This window comes from Clavelina lepadiformis, chromosome 1, assembly GCF_947623445.1.
Source record: "Clavelina lepadiformis chromosome 1, kaClaLepa1.1, whole genome shotgun sequence".
In the NCBI taxonomy this organism is placed as follows: domain Eukaryota; kingdom Metazoa; phylum Chordata; class Ascidiacea; order Aplousobranchia; family Clavelinidae; genus Clavelina; species Clavelina lepadiformis.
Window position 1 is genome coordinate 3,387,919 of NC_135240.1, and position 18,625 is coordinate 3,406,543.

General features: G+C 37.6%; 1 pseudogene; it reads left to right on the forward strand.

Moving 5' to 3' along the window:
- Window positions 1-11: 11 nt before the first annotated feature.
- On the forward strand, window positions 12-17,031 carry LOC143448606 (uncharacterized; annotated as a pseudogene).
- Window positions 17,032-18,625: the final 1,594 nt, after the last annotated feature.

Below are 18,625 nucleotides of genomic sequence, written 5' to 3' on the forward strand. Positions count from 1 at the left end.
TTTGTTTTGTAATGCAAAGGTAATGTACCTCTGCTACCAGTGTTAGGCAGAGGAATTTTGGTTTCACTGGTCAAGAAACTCTTTGCATTCAGGCTGAACCTTCACACGAAGGTAAAGTTTGGCCAATAGACGTATTCAGTCTATTTATATCAGATGACATCATTAGTCTAATGGTGAGAGAAACGAACTGTTACGCTTGTCAGGTCATTGCAGGACAAACTGTAACACGCCATTCACAATTAAATTCCTGGAAACCAACCTCCTCATCTGAAATCAAGACAATCATAGGAATTTTTTTTATATGGGAATACACAAACTTCCCCAAATAGCACCGTATTGGTCGAAAAGCAAGCTGTATGTTCTTTTTCAATATAATAAAATTACAAAAAATTTCACCATTTGTCTGTGTTGAACAAGTATTGTGAAACAGGAAAAAAGGCAAAAAAATAGTAAAAGTAATTTTTTTCGTAAGAACCACCAGTGGGTCACAACTTAGTAGCAAAATTTTACGCATGACACAATAATAAGTCGCATCAAAGTGAACTTTAAAAAAACAGTAATTTTGTTTGTACGACCCACTGGTGGGTCACATCGCAGTGAACGTGTTAATTATCTTCTTTCCGCCAGGGTAAGCATTGAAGAGCAAGATGTTAATGGAATGACCCCAGTCATGATTGAGGCGGGAAGAGAGAAGAATGTTGATCTTTTGCTGAAAACAGCGAGCAAGAGTAACTTCCTGCATGTGGTTAATGTTGCTGAACGTCCTGATCGTAACAACAGATCTGCCGTTCATTACGCTGCTATGAATGGCCATGCTGTAAGTAGAGTTAAGCAAATATGGTATTTTATGTTGTACATTTTTTATGAATATTCTTTATTTTAAACATGTTTACTGAAATATCCTGTGATAATTTATGAAACTGAATTGTTTTATCTGTTACTGTAAAGCGCCTTTGAGAGTTTTTTTTATCGGTTGTGAGGTGATTTAAAAATGTTTTTTATTATTAAAACCCTCGTATTTTGTGTAATTTAAGCGTAATATATTTTACTTTCTATATTACTTACCATAACATACTCGGTCATAAAGTATAGTGTGTTTCCAAGGCAATTTTAATTGTAAAATGCTTTGTTAAGGCTGTCATAGAAGTGTTGGCAAAGTACAAAACTGACTTGAACAAGACCTTGAGTGTTTCAAAGGCTCGTGCCACCCCGCTCACGCTGGCTGCTGCGAATGGTCATGTCCAAACTTGCATGTTATTGGTGGAGGTATTTAAAACGTGATGTTACCTTATCATAACTTGTATGTATGTAGTCGTACATGTCACTTTAAATAAGTGCTTCCCAACGTTTGTGTTACGCGGTTGATTTAGGAGGGTTGCCAGCTTTACGATGCACAGTCATGTTTCAGAACTTGAATTGGGGTAACTTATACCGCATGAAACTCTGGTCTCTGGGTTGGAGCTTTTTGTTTCTTAATTTTTTGTGCTATATCATAGTAATAGCTACAATTTTTTGTTTGTTATAAAAAAGATGATCATTTGTTACAAAATGAGCACAAGGGAAAAATAAAATGTGGCAGTGTCGTTCACACAATAATGAAACATGGCTTAATCAATTTTTGTTGTCTACTTGTTACCTGATTAGACACTTTGCCTCGTGTTGACACAGCTTAACCGTTTTAAATGAAACAGTAACAGCTTGCCAAATGCAAGACAGAATAATCCTTGGAAATCATAAAATAATACTACTGTCAGAATTCCACTTTAACAACAACACAATATAGTGTTAACGTATCAAAAAACTAAAACAAGTGAGTAACGAAATTACACAACTAAAGCAAATGTGTTATGACAGTGTTGACTGTTGTAAAGTTGTTTGGATTTACCCTGAACGTTATAATGGACTTTAAAAACAAAATATCTCGTTAAACGTAAACATTATAAGCGGTTATACAGCAGCATTTCATGTGCATTTTAAGGTACAAGATTTACCTTGTTTAACATGTGGTGGCAGAACTGTTTTTTTATGCTTAAAATTTGCTTTGTTTACTTTCTAGTTTGGTGCACTCATAGAAATAAGGGACGAGTTGCAAAGGACGGCATTGATTCATGCAGCAATGAATGGACATTATCCTGTAATCACCTATCTTCTACATAAAGGTAAGAGGATGCCTTTAGGTTGTAAAGTTTTGCTATAATCATGTACTACATCTCACAGTGAAACTACAGTACCTTGTAATTTTGTATAACTTATCATTAATCTTATCAAATATTGCCTTTAGTCACGTTGATGATTTCAATTTCAGACACAGTTACGTTGTTTGGTTGTAGGTGCCGATCAAAATGTTGCCGATTCATCAAACAACTCAGCCATTCATTATGCAGCAGCTTATGGATGGTACCACTGTGTGCTGGTACTTCTACAAGCTTCTGCCAACCCCGATGTGTATAATGACAGAAAGGTTCGCCAAAATCACTTTGTTCGTATTCACAGAGTTAAATGGAATGCATACTGTCATGCTTTATAGGCTGTGTTGGCTGTTTTGTTCATGTTACCACTCATTAACTGCTCCAAACATTACACAACAAATTCCAGTCAGTAGTTGTGCGTTAAGAATTTTTTATAAACTGGCAAAAGTCTGGATATTCACAACAATAAGAACAATTTTTTATTGTTTTAGATGCCCCCAATAGGAGTGACCTTGTTGAAAGATCACAGAGAAACTGCCCACTTGGGCCACTTGTTGGCAGAACATCACGCCGATGCCTATTTCCGTGATGAGCGTGGCCGCACTATAGTAGCAAGACTACTTGCTGAAGAACCATTGACACGGGGCCTTTTTGATCGGGTGACTTATTTGATCGATACTTGATAAGTTGATACTCGATAATATGACATTTAAGAAGGAAGTCAGCCTAAAAATTGCAGCACCTAGAGTCTAGACTTTCCAAACCACCATGTTTTTATTAAAGACAAAGAAGCTTGAAGACCAGGCCTGTCCTTTGCTTGAAGCTTTGGTTATGGCATCTAAGTCTGACGTGAGTACGATTGTTGGAAAAACTCGTCGAAATTATCGCAACCCAAATGATGAAGGAAAATCCGCCGCCCATTATCTCAGTAAATCAGCCATTGACAAGGTAAGTGCCTACAATCTATTTTTGTAATGTTAAAGGGTTATTTGGAAAATGGAACTGTGCATTTTCTGCCTGAGAAGTAAAGTTTTTAGCACCAACTTTAATAGATGAAAATTATTTGCTTTGAAAGGTATTTGCTGTTAACAAAAGTAAATTTCTCAAAGGAATGCAAAGTCCTGGCATGTCTTCTTCGCCACAAGCCAAAGTTGGATCTATTGGATAGCCAAGGTGCTTCACCGTTAATCACGACGCTGTTGAATCGAAAAGGTCGCGCTGAACAGATGCTGTTGGATGCTGGCGCTCAGCCAAACTTTTGCTCAAACAACCCTAAGCACAAATATCCTATCGCTCCTTTAACTCTTGCTGTTGCCAGACATGGGTATGTTGTGCTGGTTGTGTAATGACCTGTTTTTACCGACTTACAAACAGTAGTATTGTACGAAATACTTCACAAATACTTCTTAATGTATTATATATTAATTACGGCTCGGGTTCCAAATAGCGACTGTCAATAGAGCGACCACACGACAGCGACCTCACTTCTTTTATTAAATCCAAGGCTTAGGCGCACACGCACTCTTTCACCCCCTCCACACCACATATACCTTCCATCCCCCACACCTCTCTACACACGTATGCACGCACAAACAGGCAAACACTGCGTAGTGAAAGATTGAAACCAAAAGGGACTTTAAAACAACCAAAAGTCTTGCAATAAAAATCAAGCCACGTTTATTTCTAAATTGTGAGCAAGGGCTCGAAGGAACTGCCGCAGATCATACTGGCCTCGATTTTGCTGTACAACAGTGATTCGTGTGTTCATTGTCACCTATCTTTTCATTCGCTGAGTCAGGTCTCTGCCTTGTAGTAGCTGGGTTCGGTTTGCCCCTTGAAGGGCTTCCTCCCGTCTTAAAGCTTCGATGAATCGAAAGATGGAAGGATGATGAGTTTCCGTTGATCCCTGAAACACATTGTGCCAACTCTCTAGCTGGTTGTTGGTTCGTGGCAGTCCCGCATCTTGTCTGGCTTTCACACTCCGCATATGTACGGGAAACAATGGCTGTCGTCTGTCTCCCCGTCTGTTTCTTTGGCCCACGTAGTGGTCTTCGAAGTAATTTACGAGAGGCATTACTTCTGCTTTCCTTTTCCGTCTGATGGTTTGACGCAGATTTGTGGAAGAGCCAACAGCTGCTGCAACTTCTTCATTAACTTCGGTCAATGCATCCTGCACGATTCTTCGTGGTGGATCCCGTGCTCTTACTGCAGCTGTTTTTACACTGTTTTCAACTCTCCTGGCTGCCACTTCCGTAGGGTTTGGTGGATGCGTGTGGACGCCACTGCTCACTGGGGGCTGTTGTTGCTCACGATACTGAAGGCTTGTCGTTAGGCGACCTTTACAACCTGTTTTAGCACATCTCCAATTGATTGTATTTAACTTTGTTTTGTCTTTCCTGTACAAAAAGCCTTCATAACTTATCATGTCACTTCCTTTTCTTGAAATTATAAAATCCATTGGGGCAAATTTTTCAAACGACCTTAAAATTAATGTGACACGTCATAGTGTTGCCTTCCATTTATAAATGCCTCATTCGACTCAGTGAACACGAGTTAAGTCTAGGCTTACCATACGTCCCGTTTTAGCCGGGACAGTCCCGCTTTTAAAGGCTTTGTCCCGGCGTCTCGATCAGTCAACTAAAAGTCCCGCTTTGGCATTTACTGAGCCAGCATTGCCCCACACTACACGAATATTAGCATGATGTGATTGGTCTGTTTAGCTAACTTCCTGAAGAGTGATGCGTGTTCTCGTTTCGTTGTGTTAAATGTGAAAGTAATTGTTACATCATTGTAGCGGGTAATTGGTCCAGTGGTGAGTTGATTGTTAGCGCATTCGCTTGTTCACTGTTCAGTAATAGTAGGCTAGGAGGAGGAGATGATCCTTTTGCAGTTGGGTTATTGAAAGAACTTATTTCGTACGGTTCCGGTACTTGTTTGCATTTTCTTCTGCAAAAACCATTTGAATGTGAAAGCCCTTATCACCTGCAAAATTAAAACTGACTTTTCCTGCTGTGGTTTTTATGAGAAAATAAAGTTGAATATAGACTTCTGGAAGAAAGTATTGTCTACAGAAAAGTATGATTGGACGATTATGTAAATTTACAAATGCTTGAACATTGTTTTGTTTCCTAGCAAAATCCATTATTTTAGTTTTTCTTGGTGTCTTACTACTTTAGTTGTCCCTGACGATAGGAATCCAAAATAGTCTCATACTTCTAGTAAAATGTAAACCACATTTATCTGATAGGGCTTGTTGTTCTGAAGCGTCCCGCTTTTCAATCAAAAAAATATGGTAAGCCTAGTTAAGTCGCTATCATAACAGTCCTGTTTTAATGCGGTCGGCATTTATACCATCGCTGTTTGGAATGTCGCTCACTTGATTACGTCGCTATTATGAAGTCGCCATTATGACAGTCGCTGTTTTGACAGTGGCTATCCGGCCTGGATGCCATTAATTACGCAGTACATGGATGTATGTGTTTTTCTAACATTTCAGTCCTGGCGATCGCAGCCTGCTTCCGGCTATCCGAGCTCTTCTTCAAACAATATCAGACATCAAACTCGTGCCACCCGATCCCAGGAATGGAAGAACTGCGCTCATGTTTGCGGTTGAAAAGGGAGAAGGTGGTTAAACTGATGTAAACCTAAGCATGGGCAATGAGCATAAATCCCTAATCCTGTAACTGCCTGAGATTGTGGAATATAAAACCCAAATTCAGGACCATAATTATTCTGTTCCATCTTTCTGTTCCAGTCAATAGCCACTTTTACATACGATAAAAGCATTATTGTACAAAGGCTTCGACAAAGTTTTCTTTTATAGAAATTGACCTGGTGAATGCCTTGCTTGAGAAGCAAGCGTCATTGAAAGAATGTGATGCCCAGTGCAGGACACCTCTTCATCTTGCTGTCAATGCAAGTGGCCCATCATCTGCCCTCTTTGACATTCCTGATCTGCTGATAGAGAAAGGCGCCAGTCTCACAGTTGCTGATAAATTTGGACGGGTTCCTCTTCATTACGCTTACGTGAAGATTGGCAATTAAGTTTAGCTTCTTAGACACTTGCATTATCTCATTTTATTTTCATGAGCAATAAATTTGTACAGGTCCGGTTGATAATGATATGATGAAATCATATGTATAATGCATTAATGCTATTGCTAAACATGAGAGTTATGCATTCAAATACATCTCCATTGTGTAACATTAAATGAAGCAACAAGAGAAACTATTGTATTACGGTTGATAACAACGCATGTATTTACAGCAATGAGCATCTATGCCATTGAGCTTATTATTTCTCAGAGAATTGGTTACTTCGGAGAAAGGGTGTGATCCCATTGAACTCACGACACTGCTCACTTCAGGAATGTCCGGTGAGGAGGTGGACACCGCTGACGCTTCAGGTCGAACTCCTCTTCACGAAGCTGCTCGTCAAGGTACGATGATATGCTGCATGCATCTCGTCGAGAGAGGGGCAAACATCAACAGACAAGATTCGGATTGCAACTCTCCAATGAGCCTCGCTGTCAAAGCCGGCCATAACAGGTGAGGTTAAGTTCTTAAGCACTGGTCTTTTTCTATGAAGTCTATTGAAAACGTGATATTTTAAAGTAATTGTGCCATGTTGTGGAAAATTATTTGGTTGTCAGTTGTCGCATCATTCACTTTGCTGTTTTGCATTCACCGCTTAACTGGGTGTCTTGTTTTAAGCGAAATGTACTTCATGCGTATCTGATCAAAGTATTGTGAACTCTATGAACTCATGTTTAGATTTGCTTTTAAATCGAGGAAATGGTTGTTGTTTGTCTGTAAAAGCTGATGAGCACTAAAAGAATTCTTTGACATATTTTTCCAGTTGTGTGATGATGTTGATCCGGAAAGGTGCTAACGTCAACACAAACGTAATCACAATCCCACGTCCACTAAGTGGAGCTGATACCCAGGAAGAAACTTCCCACAGGAAATGGAGACTGAAGTCTGCTATTGCCCCGCCACCCAAGCCCACTTGTGAACCGGCTTTCAAGGTGAAACTACTTAATAAAACATTGCACCAAATTTTTGGAAAAATAACAACTGTAGAAGTGTTCATGTTGTATTGGACACTAACATGTATAAGGTCCTTTCCCAGAGTATAAGATTACTAGACGTACAACGCGCAGAATATAGTGTTAATGTTCAATACAGTATGAAGATTTTTGCGCTTACTGTCTTTTTTGCCAAAATTTGCCCCATTCAATTCTCCCAAAGTTATACTTAATACATGTTAAGCTACAGGGGAGCTCTCAGCCATGCACATTCCAACCTTGTGTTTGTTACAGGTTGTTGTGGAGAAAGGCTGGCAAGGTGTTACTTATGTTATGCTGGATAGGCTTGAAGCTTGTGGAGTGAAGTATGCGTCAGCAGTAGAAGTGAGCACCAATTAACCATTAATGTTTAAATAATAGTTTTATTTTTTAGTCTTTAATGTCTCATTAAATGTTACTTTTAAACTTCTGTTTTTATTTTGCATTGAATACCAACCACATCTGTCCACGACTTTGCGCCATTGTTTACATTTTCTTTGCAGTCGGCGATGCGAGCTCGAAAATACCAGGTCGTTTTATCTCTACTTCGCAAACAGAGAGATTCTAGCAAGCTGTGTGAAAAGAATGACCTGAAGCAGAACCTTCTCCACGTTCTTGCAATAAATCGACCAACCAACACTGATGTTCAGATCAAGGTAGAAATGATTTTTAGATTTCCATTGCTCACCCTGCATCGGAGATGAAGAAAGTTGTCATGTTGAATTTAATTCCATGATAACTGATACAAATCTCCAATAGCAAATGTGACATATTAGAACAAGGGCTATGGTGTAAGAAAACTTATAGCCACTACTCTTATGTCAACAAGCATATGTTGGGCGTAATAACCTTTGTTTCCTCTTAAGCATGGTTTCCTCTTAAGCATCGGTTCACACTAGTGTTCTTCAGGTGGCAAAAGTCTTAATTGAATGCGGTGTGCCAAGTTACACAACTGATGAGCGTGGATGCACACCATTTCATTATGCTGCTTTTACGAAGAACCTTACACTCATCAAGGTTTTCATTGGTATGCACTATGCAGTGTTAGTTACCGTGATGCCCTGTATTTTAAAGATAGCTAACCTTCACGGTCTCTCATTTATTTGTTTTGCAGAGCGAAATCCTTCTTCGTTCCGAGGCATGATCGTACTCACTGATTTGGCAGGTAGAAATGCTTTTGCCGCTCTGCTGTGGAACTCTGCAATTAATGATGACACAACTGCTAACATATTGAAGTAAGTCTTAAATTAAAATTGTAGAAAATTTAGTATTTTGTAGAAACTTTATTTCAAATTAAACTGTGCATGTATAACAGCTCGTAAATCAAAACATGCCATTTTAAACTTGTGTTTCTATCGACATTTCAAAGCAAAATTTACCCGGTTCTCTTAGACTCTTCCTGGAGCATGATCGTGGAAGTGGAGCGATAAATTGAACTTGTCGATTCCCGATCCCACTCATCGAGGTTTCTTCTCCTGACTGCGATCCGGCTATTGTCGTGAACGATTACTTCAGCGGCGAAATCGAGAGCATCGTCATCAACCCACTGACAAGAGCCATTCAACTGAAAGCTCATCGGGTGAGGCGTCTTAGTGTCTGAAATGAAAACATTAACTTTTCATTTTTATTCCTATTTTTCTTATTTGTTTTAGTATTTATTTAACCATCTCATATGTTATTGCAACAAAGTTTTTTCTGCCCATGTATTATGCGCTTCATGGTCAGTATTGGTTTTTTGTTTGCCGTTGCACACCTTCTTAACAATATGTTACATTGTTACTATCATGGTAATTTACTGTACAGGTGATTGACCTCCTGTTGGATTACAACGTTGACATCAATATTCAAGTCGATGGAATCAAGAATCAAACACCACTCATGCTGGCTGTACAACATGTGGGATTAGCTTACAGAATCTGATTATTGTCAATAATAAACATCTGTGGATGTATTTATCGACCAAGCATTGCTTTCTCAGTATTTTTTTTTCGATTTATGTAGTCAATGCAACAGTTAAATGTTGTTCATTGTTGTTAATTTTAGAATGATGAAGATGTCGTTAAAAAGTTGCTTAACCACAAAACGCCAGTCTTGCTGTCAGCATTGGACAGTGACGACCGAACGGTCCTTCACCACGCTGCTAAACCAGTTGCTTACGGCTGCTGGGAAAACATAACCAATTAACCATACTGAAGTAAGTCAGTAAGTGTGCTTGCTCAGGTCAAGGCTTCACCTTGATTCACCTTGCTTCAATTTATTAAAATTGCTGTTTCTCAGACGAAATAGCTTTTTCATTGCTTTCTCAGGCTTCTCGTTGATCAAGGGGTGATCAAGGGATCCCCCAAGTTGGCAGATTCGGAGGCACCGCACTCTCGTATGCTCTTGAAGGAGGATCTGGAAGAATGTCTGACGAATTACAAGCTGTCATGAACATCGATCGTGAAAAATGGGTCAGTTGCTCTTTTAGAATTGTTTGTCAGCCATTAATTTTCTATAATTTTGTGTAATTCCACATTTTCAAAGAACTTTTTGCCAAAATAGCACAGAAAATTTTTTTCTCCCATCATTCAGGTAAAGCCAAGCTGCATCACAGCAGAGGTGTCTGACAACATCATCTGGAGCACTTCAACTCCTAATTTTGAGGAAGATGCTGTCACCATCCTTAAGAGGTTTAGGAAAGATGAAATGAAGAATGATTCAGAGCAACCCACACCACATCCAGATCTTCTATCCGGTTTGAGAGAAGCAGGGTCAGTTGGTCAAACTTTGATCGGGGAGCGGGGTAATTGGCAGGCTTCCCTATTTAACACCCCCTCTAATGCCATCAAGGAATTTGCAAAGTACTTTAAACTGAAGACGATGGAGAGAGATCATGGCGAGAGAGAGATGGAGAGATGGAGAGAGATGGCACACAATTGCAAATCTTAAAATATTGCTATGTGTAGGTAGCAGCCTTGTTCTAACAGCTAACTAACTGAAAAATGACGAATTATCTTGTCATTAAGGTGGAGCAATATCTCTTGGAGAAAAAGTTAAAAATACAGATTTAACCGGTGTCACCAATACTTACAACGAGTATGTCGTTTACAGCCCTGAACAGGTAACTATCTACATTATGCTTGCTGCAGTGTATTAAGCTTAGTAGCAATTTATTGCGATTTACACTACCACATCGATTCATTTACATGATGCTGTGATTGAGTCAATTTTCATCCAAGTTTACATCCGATACTTGGTCAGATTCGATGTTGAAGATGATGAGAAGCAATCTTCATCCAGGAATGATCCATTTCCTGCACAAATCAGCTCTTCTAAGTCCACAAAATAGGCTTGCAATCTTGCTGCAGCGCCGTTTGGTATCGCATTTGGAATTTTGATTTTTATTTCTAATTTCTATTTCTAATTTTGACGTTTTATTCCCAGTTTATGTACATAAGTTTTGTAGCGTTTTAACGAAACCTTCATGTGCTATAGTGATGTATCATTCACACCAGAAACGGTTGAATGTTGAATCGGTCGGAACCAAATACAATCTCTCTCTCACTTCCAGGTGCTCAACTTGCACGGGAATGGTCTAGGCAAGTTGAAGGGAATCAACACGTTGTCGCAGTTGAAACGCTTGATTGTCAGTTTTAACGAGCTGAACAGACTGGACGACATTGCTTAGATGCCGCAACTGGAGCAGGTTGATGCCAGTTTCAACAAAATCAACTCTTGTCAACTCTTGCTGACATTGTACTTCAGTTCGGTGCGTACATAATTGCTTATATAAGTTATGAGATTTTAATTGGGTCAATTCACTCACTGTGATGGGTAATTGGATGAATAACTGCCACTTGGGGCGGGGAAGCATCGTAAGCAGCATATTATATAGATAACACTGGTCTACACAAAATTTCAGGTTTGGGTTTTGACAACTCATTTAAGCTAATTTTGGGGCGCTGAATCCGAAAATGAACTCAGATTTTTTCTATCACATCACGTTTTTGAGATATGAAATATCCTTAATTTTTGAAAAAAATTAATTTTTGCCCCCCCTCTGTTGTCAAAACAAGGAATTCTGATGCAATAAACACTGTTTTATCTGCAATAATCTAGCTTTAATTAGCAAACAAGCATTCTATATTATATTCACACAAATTTGCGTTGTCTTTATTAAAATTTCATGTTTTGGAATAAAAAATAGGCATACAAAAGAGCAACCATAATAACATCAAACGCTACATTATGCTGACGAACCTGTCGATAGGACAGTGACAAGGTATTATCTGAATTATAGCCTACAGTTCACACAATATGCACATAGACAACGGAGTGCAGAAATTCTGAAGACACACACAGAAATAGCAAAGTGCCAAAATAAAGATTGACTCAAAGGGACTTGGGCAGGGCGAGTTCAGAAACAGTCAACAAAAGAGCTTTCATAGAATTTAAACTCTTCACTTATAAGCTTAAAAATGCTCTTTTGAGGGACTTTCTTTTATGAGCAGCATCTGGAATTTCTCTTTTCAAACTCCAGCAATAGTCGGCCATCATATGACAATCCCACCGACCTTGATAACGTTCCTCCATAATTTTAATATCCTGGTCGAAACGTTCACCATGTTCTTCACTAACTTTCCCAAGGTTTTCTGGAAACTCATCTGCATGGCTCTTCAAGTAGTGAACTTTGATGCTCATCCTGCATCCCAAATCTTCAAAACTAAGCAGTAGCTCCCTTAAGAGATCTTTATAGTTTTCTGTTTCCCATAAAATGGAAGGATATAAGTATAGTTATAGTTCTGCAAGTGATATAAATACTGGCTGTGGCTTTTCATCACTGTGAGGAACTGGCCGCAATGCCGAATCCAGATTTGGATATTTCAAACGATGTTTACTCTTTTTGTTATACCCTTTCACACTAACAAGACAAAAATAACAATCGTCAACATGATTTCGTTGCTCTCGCCAAATCATGGGTATTCCAAATTTCATTTGTGAACCTTTTCTTTGCGACCAACTTCTCAGACATTCAACGCAGGTTTTGCACGCTTTATGAGGAGCCCAGCTTTTGTCCGGGTCCCCTAACTTGACTTTAAAGTAAGCAAGATATGGCCTTTTTACAAACGTGGTAATATTGCATTGTTGAGACTTCAACATGAAGCATCCACAAATGTAACAAAATATATCCGGATCATTACAACATTTTCTTCTTTTGCTGGAAGCAGACATTCGAGCAGATTGTAAAAGAGAACTAGAGGCTATCGGCGGGTTTGTCGTTTGCAAGTATATGTTTGATTTGAACCATTTGGTCAACCAAGGCATAACCAATCTTTGTCTCGTTATAAAACCTGATGATCTCAGGCCTCTTTTTGGGGTCTTCTTCGTCAATGCTTATATCGTGATGCATGCTGCGGCTCTTCATAGTAGTGACACTTATACGACATATACAACTTATACGAGTGAAAACTTGCACGAAGTAACTATTACCAAATGTATCTCGCAACGTTGCAGGTATCAAATTGCACGAAATACAAATTACCAAATGTAACTCGCAATGTATACGGCTATCAAATTGCCAAAAAGTATGGTATCTGGAAAATAGTTATGCATTTTGTAGACATTTCCAGATTACCTTGCAAATCACTACTTCAAGTTAGAAATTTAACTGGGCAACTCGCAAAAGGTTATTGTATTGCACAGCGTTTAACTTTTGAAATTTTAATTTTGTGTATAGTAAAGAAACGTATTGCAATAATGTTGATTATGACAGACAAGACACACAGGTTTACCTCCACTATCTGTGAATACAAACTCTTCCTCCCATTCCGTTTTAAAATTTCTATTCTCCTCTTCATACTTTCTCTTTTGGCAATAATTCCTCAACAACATTTCTTGGATAAAATCCTTTTGCAATTATTGATATAACCGTAACCCACACTGGAAACTAGGTCAGCCCTGACGTGCAGCTTAAATCTGACGGTTTACTTAACTACAGTGTACACTGTACAGGTTAGCAGTTTAGCACACTTCTTCACAATATATTACTCTTCGGAGTGTAGTTTCATTTTTACTAACAATCAGTTGACTGTTACTGCTTGTGATAGAACGCATTGTTTCATAATCTGATCAATTAACTCGTCTAGACCGGAAAAATGGATGTCTAAATGAACAATGCAAATTCATTAAAGAGCCGCAGTTTGGCCACCCCTGCACTAGGCGTTGATAACGTTTCTCTTCAGTAAGTTCAATGTGAGTTATGATATGAATTTTATCATACGAATTTTAGGGCACCTTGCGTTGATAAACTTCCTGAAAAAACAAGCTGTTTGCCCAACACAACCATATGGTGCAATTTTATATTTCATAAATACAACAAAGTCATTGATATAACATGTAAATGTGAACAAATAAAACACAAACAAATGGATGCAACATCTGGATGAATGGTTTGTAAATGTCTTTTGATGCTGATTTTTGTCCAAAGACCCCTTCAAAATATTTAGATTTCCTCAATAGGAGGTTTAAAATTTGTTTATGCATCAGTCATTAAACATTGTCAATGTCGTTTTACAGTGTCAATAGTTTCAAGACTCTGCAAATTGTTATTTTCGGAAAAGGAATGTTGAAACACTTGGCAATAATAAGATCAATCTCCATTGTGGATTTTGATATGACCTTTCAAATTGTGGCTTCGGGTAAATGACTTGAGGCAAACTTGGCAATGATAAGGTCGCTCACCAGTGTGGATTCTCAGATGAGTTTTTAAATGGTTGCTTGTGGTAAATGACTTGAGGCAAACTTGGCAATGATAAGGTCGCTCACCAGTGTGGATTCTCATATGAGTTTTCAAATTACTGCTATCTGAAAATGACTTGTAGCACACCTGGCATTGATAAGGTCGCTCACCAGTGTGCATTCTCATATGAAGTTTTAAATTACTGCTTGTGGTAAATGACTTGAAACAAAGTTGGCACTGATAAGGTTTCTCACCAGTGTGCATTCTCATATGAGCTTGCAAACTTCCACTTGTGGTAAATGTCTTGAGGCACACCTGGCATTGATATGGTCGTGCACCTGTGTGGATTCTCATATGATCTTTTAAATTACTGCTATCTGAAAATGACTTGTAGCACACCTGGCATTGATAAGGTCGCTCACCAGTGTGCATTCTCATATGAACTTTTAAATTACTGCTTGTGGTAAATGACTTGAAACAAAGTTGGCACTGATAAGGTTTCTCACCAGTGTGGATTCTCATATGAGCTTGCAAACTTCCACTTGTGGTAAATGTCTTGAGGCACACCTGGCATTGATATGGTCGTTCACCTGTGTGCATTCTCATATGAGCTTTTAAATGTTGGCTTTGAGTAAATAACTTTTTACAAAACTTGCAGTGATAATTACGCTCTCCAGTATGAGTTCTTACATGATCTTTCAAACTGCTGCTTTGGCCAAATGACTTGTCGCACACATCGCATTGATAAGGTCGCTCACCTGTGTGAGTTCTTAAATGTTGTTTCAAGTTGCTTTTGCATTTGAATGATTTATCACAAAATTTGCAGGAAAATTTCTTTTCTTGTCCTTCTTTATTAAAAACGTCTTGTGAAATCCCATCACCGATTGATTTTAACAAAACGTCAACTGGCATTCCAACTACTTGACGATCAATTGCGTTAACACTTAATATTATACAAACTTATAACCTATTTTCTGAAAAGAACTTAAATATTTGAAGGTTTTATTGATAGGAGTAAACTCATATAATGGGTAAATGTTTTAATAAAAATAATCAATATCAATAATTGTTTGCAAAATTAATTACAAAGTAAAAAAAGCAGTGACTGTCACATATAAAAACGAAATTCAAAAAGTTTCAAAGACTTTTTGGCATGAGGCCTAAGTCAAGTGACATTTCGGCGACAGATTGAGGTCTAACCATTTTTATTATCATTGTTTTTAATTTAGACAACCATAAAACCAAAATAAAGCTAAGCAATAACGCCAAAGAAATATGTTGTGTTATCTGATGAACTGTGGCAAAAGTATCCTTGTTTCAGAAAACGAAGTAATGATTTTGAAGCTGAATGCATTACTTGTGCATATGCGTATAGTTATCCAAAAACATGTTATAAATTCGTTAAACGTAAAACTCTACTTGCATTGTACTAGCTGGCGAAATTGGCCTTTTTTTAGGCGATGAAAATATGGTAGGTACAATAAACAGCCAAAATCATACGTAATATTCTTAATCAGTGATATCACAAAAACCCCTAATCTCAAACAACTTCTGTAATGAAAAAAGTTACTTTCCAGAAGTCAAACTCTTCTAAATAATCGAGAAAATAATTTAATTATATTGTATAATAATATATATTATAATATGCTGCTTAACCTTAGTCTATTCTAGACACTGTATATTAAGATGGAAAATGAATTGCGGTATCTACAGTATTATGTAGTAAAGAAATGACAACATTTAGCCAACATTTTACGGCTTAAAAATTGGTTTTCTGAAAAATGACATGCTAATTCTTTACATTCGAAGAATGGATTATTTCACGTTAACTGCTTCAATTTCATTAATTAATGTGAAAAACATTATACAACAAACATATTATACAAAAGTTTAACAAAACTACCATTAACCTACATGCAGATAAGTTAGCTATAAAAGTAAGGCTGCAAAACCTGAAGGTGCACCTAGTCGCTTGCCTTCAATTCCTTCATTGTCCATCCATTCTTCCATTCTATCAGAAAAATACGTACACTTCATTATTGCACGAAAACATTCACTGTCCTACCAGTTTTGCAAATAAAATAAATAAGCAAATATTTGAACATCGTTAAATACAAGAAAGCCAGCAAAAATATTTCTGGAAAATGTGCCATCAAATTGTAGTTAGTAGCCTAGCTTAGCCTTTTAACAAAGCCGGATCTCATCGCTTATCTAATCTGACTTCGCACGCGTTGCATTTGCATCTGGTTTATGAAATAACGCCAACCTAGCTCCGACGATATATTTCCGCTATTTATATTTATTTATATTTATTTCTATTTTATTCTATTATATGTCTATTTTATTTCTATTGAATTGAATTCTTTAAATTATATGTGTAAGATATCAGATACCGGATGTTATTTTGTTTGATGACGAAAACAAAAGACTGGTACCATACATCAATGCATTTAATGTGGTTAGTGTAATAAATTCAAACAAATATATATGTTGACGGACTCTTATTTTCATTTTGTAATTTCTTAAATACAGCTAGATGGTCTCTTTTTTATTTTTAAATACAACTAAATTTGCTAAGACTTTGTACATATACATTCTATGAGTATATTATATAGTAGATTGTATCTGTAGTATGTACAAAGACAGTTTTATGTCAAAATTAGTCAAAATTAACAGAACGTCTTAACCTGCAAATGTTTCTCTTTATATGTCTCCAGGTTAATGGACTCCAATGTTTTGAAATCACAAACTTGTGGTACACCGAGGCAAATCTTGCGTTTCCTCTCATTCTGCAATTCGTGAATACGTGCTTCCATTGATGAGGTGACGTCTTCGAAGAAGAATTCAAAAGCTCCCTGAAAGATTTATTTAATCTACGAACTATATGACTATAGGCCTACTACCTAAATTCTAAAGCCTTATCATGTCAACTTTAACTTAACACACATCTATCACCTTCTGGCAGTATCTTGCTGACCCTCGTTACTTAAAATTGTATTAAGTCATGAGATAGATGTGGACGAAGATAAAAAAGGAATTACCTGTTTCTAATCAGATGATCTAGGTTATGCCAAAAAGTTTCTTACTCGGTGACCAGGTACAACAAAGGCCAATTGAAAGACTTGCGCCAGTAACTGAAAGGTCGTTACGTTCGAGTTGGACTTCCTGAAAATGCGAAACAGCGTGATCGAATTAAATACACGCTGTTATGATTACATCCTATTTACACATACTGCCTCGATAAACAATGTCATGTAATCGCTATAAAATACACATAGTTCGTTTCCATATCTCAAACAATACTGCACCACAAAGCCTATGCATATAAAGGAATACACTTCATTGCTTTTTTTACACTAATACATAAACATTTTAACGCAACTAAAGAATATATATTCTTTTAGATTTTAGAATATTAAACAGCAGTTAACATAATTATTCATCCAATATGTTTCTAAACCGTTTTCTTATTTTCTAACGCTGCGATCTCTAACAATGCATGAGTTTTTTTTACTGCACAGTCAGTTTATACTGTGTGTATTTACCAAAACTTACGATTGGGAAGTTTTTTCGGCGGCGGTCCATAGAATCAGCCATCTCAATTGCCTTGGGTTGATCAGCGTGAAGCTTGCCGCGTAGGTGTCTCACGAGGCCATTCCAAGAAGTCAGGAACTTTTTGCAAAGTTCGCACTTGAAATCACATTTCCCATTAAATTTTTTTATCGTTCACGACTTTGCAGTGACGCGATATGTTCGCATTCATGACACCACAGTATCTAGAACAATTACTAACACCATTATGTCATTATTCTCGGACATGTTTGGCTTTCGTTTTCTTTTACACATAGAAATCAAAAACAGCATTGACAAGCTGAAGGTATTTTAAATTATCTTCCATTCATACTTGAAAGCTGTTCGAAATTATAATAGAACTTACAGACACTTTTTCTTCTTATTTAATCCAGTATTAGAAGATCCAGATTTTGTGATTTCCGACTGCGCTTGTCCATAATCCTTATTCATGAACCGGTCATTTTGTTCTGTTGCTGGGTCACTTTTATCATCTCCCTGCTGTTATAAAAAGAAAACTTGCTGTTGTTCAAATTCATTTAAATTTAGATGGTTTAAGTGTCTATATACCTGTGGCATCGTAATGATGACAAAAAGTGCACAAATAAAGGTGCTGTAATAGGCAAAATATCGGAGACCCACGTTTAAGGGCTTTAAGGGTCTGCAGGTCCATCTGAAGCCCTATCTAAAACAATGCAAAGTACAATTTTTCAATTTGAATTTGCTTCTAAACAAGCCCGGTCATCTTGCTGAGTTTTTGTATCCGCCGAGATGTAGGTCAAAAGGACTTAATGCGGTATTTTGAGAAAATTCTCGTATCTGGAATTCTCGCACCAAATGCTTCAACTTTTTAACAACTTTTTTCCTTACATTTCTCCAAAAAATGAGCCAAAAAGCCTTAACTTTGAACTAACACAAAACGTTAACTTTAGCCTGAACCTACACTCCGCTCACGCCATAACAACAGCAAACCTCCACAGATTAAGGTGACATGCGCACTGGACCGGAACCATTGATACTTTTTCTATAGTGACGTCTTGGATGCGACCTTCGTAACAATCGCCGGGTTGCCGTTTTAAAAC